This window comes from Chlorocebus sabaeus, chromosome 24, assembly GCF_047675955.1.
Source record: "Chlorocebus sabaeus isolate Y175 chromosome 24, mChlSab1.0.hap1, whole genome shotgun sequence".
Classification (NCBI taxonomy): domain Eukaryota; kingdom Metazoa; phylum Chordata; class Mammalia; order Primates; family Cercopithecidae; genus Chlorocebus; species Chlorocebus sabaeus.
Genome location: NC_132927.1, coordinates 60,780,060 through 60,783,462, shown reverse-complemented (window position 1 = coordinate 60,783,462; position 3,403 = coordinate 60,780,060). Strand labels below are relative to the sequence as shown.

The 3,403-nt window shown below is 38.4% G+C and overlaps 1 pseudogene; it reads left to right on the top strand.

The window, feature by feature from the left end:
- Window positions 1-828: 828 nt before the first annotated feature.
- Window positions 829-1,651, top strand: LOC103229914 (small ribosomal subunit protein eS1 pseudogene; annotated as a pseudogene).
- Window positions 1,652-3,403: the final 1,752 nt, after the last annotated feature.

Genomic DNA, 3,403 nt, shown 5'->3' with positions numbered 1-3,403 from the left:
CTGTAAATATTCATATACTGTGTACTGTGTTTCTAATGCAAGGAATAGGACTAAGGTTACAGCGGCTAAAAAAAGGCATCTTTGCTCAAAAGGAGATAACTTGGAATTGGTGTGATACTACTTGGGTACATTTGTAATTATTTAGAACAATACCAGCTAGGAATGGGAAATTCAAAGATTAATGAAACTCACATCCTACCATGATGGTTAAAAGTATATATACAGATATGTAAACAAATATTTACTTTAAAATGTGCAATAAATGCAAATCACAAAGTATACAAGACAAACATATAATGCAGATTATCCTATTTTGTAATGTATACTTTAGTCCAGTTTGTATCTCTATTTTCTCTAAGTTTTTCTTCTCCTTTTCTTTTCATTATCCTATCGTGAGGAAACACATCTAATGATCAATCGAAATGATCCTATTTTATCAGTTCTCTTCACATATGCACTAACATTCTTTTGCATAATCAGTTAAACTTGAATGATAAGAAAAGGTTTTTTAGTACATCATTCTTGAAAGTTTAAGAGACTTTCTGTTAAATGATGAAAATAACTTATTTTTCTAACTTTTTTTTATTGTGTGACTCCCCTATTTCTTGCCAGCCCGGGGGTTGGTGGACCTTTTGGGCGGCAGCATGCACATCATTATTTTCTAGCAACCTCAGCGGAGTTTCCTCAGGACTAGAACTATTACAGCACTTAGGAAGTCATTCTTCTTTTAAAGTAGTAACCAAAATGCCTTCTTTTGGAATCCTTCATCCAGTTTTTCATGTCATATTCTTACCATTGTTTTTCTTTTAAAAATTAAAGCTAGATCAGCACCATAGCTGTTGGCAAGAACAAGCGCCTTATGAAAGGCGGCAAAAAGGGAGCCAAGAAGAAAGTGGTTGATCCATTTTCTAAGAAATATTGGTATGATGTGAAAGCACCTGCTATGTTCAATATAAGAAATATTGGAAAGACGCTTGTCACCAGGACCCAAGGAACCAAAATTGCATCTGATGGTCTCAAGGGTCGTGTGTTTGAAGTGAGTCTTGCTGATCTGCAGAATGATGAAGTTGCATTTAGAAAATTCAAGCTGATTACTGAAGATGTTCAGGGCAAAAACTGCCTGACTAACCTCCGTGGCATGGATCTTACCCGTGACAAAATGTGTTCCACGGTCAAAAAGTGGCAGACAATGATTGAAGCTCATGTTGATGTCGAGACTACCGATGGTTACTTGCTTCGTCTGTTCTGTGTTGGTTTTACTAAAAAATGCAACAATCAGATACGGAAGACCTCTTCTGCTCAGCACCAACAGGTCCGCCAAATCCGGAAGAAGATGATGGAAATCATGACCCAAGAGGTGCAAACAAATGACTTGAAAGAAGTGGTCAATAAATTGATTCCAGACAGCATTGGAAAAGACATAGAAAATGCTTGCTAATCTATTTATCCTCTCCATGATGTCTTCGTTAGGAAAGTAAAAATGCTGAAGAAGCCCAAGTTTGAATTGGGAAAGCTCATGGAGCTTCATGGTGAAGGCAGTAGTTCTGGAAAAGCCACTGTGGACGAGACAAGTGCTAAAGTTGAACGAGCTGATGGATATGAACCACCAGTCCAATAATCTGTTTAAAGTTCAGACTTCAATTAGTGTCATATAAAAAGTGCTATTTGTGAGGAAAAAAAAAAATTAAAGCTAAACTAAACTACATACAATTCTATTAGACCAAATTATTATTCTTTCTTTCTTTCTTGTGGAATTTAATATGTCTTTTGGCATGCGGTAACATATTAGAAAGTTTTGTACAAATGATATTTACATACCTTTTATCAGACTTTGTCCTCATGAGGAAAATTGTCACTAGGATGCGTATTCTCCATCCAATGGTGAGTTACAATTCTCTGGGGAAAAATACTATATATGTTTGTCACTGTTAATCGAGCATGTTTCACACTCATTAATGGAAACAGTCCAAGGCCAGTAAAGATCTTTTGATAATAAATTTACTATACAAACTTTTTTTAAAAGAGCTATTTCCTGGTAGTCTGAAGTGCTATGTAATTTCTTGTTTATTGTCTCAGAACTTTCTCTTACCGTGACATTGAAACTTTGAAAATATGGATTGTTTTCATTGTTTAAGCTTCCTTACCCAGTTGAATGTAGGAAACTTTTCTCATACCTAGATTCCTAGGACTTAGAACTCTTGTATAGGAAAGTCAAAATGTATATCAGGTGATACAAAGTAAGCTGGAGGCATAGCACCTGTTAAAGAAATGCTTTCTGGCCGGGCTTGGTGGCTCACACCTGTAATCACGGCACTTTGAGAGGCCGAGGCTGGCAGATCACCTGAGGTCGGGAGTTCCAGACCAGCCTGACCAACATGGAGAAACCCCATGTCTACTAAAAATACAAAATTATCCTGGCGTGGTAGCGCATGCCTGTAATCCCAGCTACTCGGGAGGTTGAGGCAGGAGAATCGCTTGAACCCAAGAGGCGAAGGGGGCAGTGAGCCGAGATTGTGCCACTGCACTCCAGCCTGGGTGACAACAGCAAAACTCCATCTCAAAAGAAAAAAAAAAAGAAAGAAAGAAATGCGTTCCACAGGACTTCCAACATTCAGTTAGTAGGAGTGGATAACACTAATAAATATATGCTATGTCCCTATCCTTAAAAACCTGTCTTTTAAACAAACAGAGTGAAGGTGAAAGAGGAATAAATAGGGAGGGTGCTAGACTAGCAAGGCATTTCAACAGAGTTTAAACTGTGACACAGCCTTGATAGCAGGGCTTGGTGGTGGCCCTAACTATGTGGCTCTTCGACTGAGTTACCATAAAGGAGAGCTTTCAATTTTCAGCTGAATGAAAGAGGACATGTCTGATGTACTGTCCTCTAAGAAGATGTACTGGAGTTTTGTGCCAGCAGAGAAAAGAGTCAGTGACGATCTCTGCTGGTGACTCATCAAAAATGCTCTATAATGACAGCAGAGTCAAGAGAATCTTGTCAAAAAAGAGAGAACTTGGGGCTATTCGTAACTAAACACTGTGAGAAACCTGGAGACATCTCTCAGGGTACTGCTAGGGCACACTCTCTGGGGTCTCAGATCAGCTGGTGCTATAGTAGGAGGCTAAATAGACATGTTAATTTCAGTATTGGTTTAATGTGAACCATTTGTTCCCACAGACTGGAAGCCCCGGGAATATACACATATATGAAAAAATAGAAGGACTATGTACTGCCAAGTGCTGCATTCAGTGGTGCAGATATAATTATTGGTTTAATGAAATGGCCAGCTGGCATGTTGACACTCTATTATCTGGGTGAACACCAAATAAACTTTCACCCTCTCTTCCCTTTAGCTCTAAGCCATCTCTAGATAGATTTGAGGTTTTTCATTCAGATATGAGATAA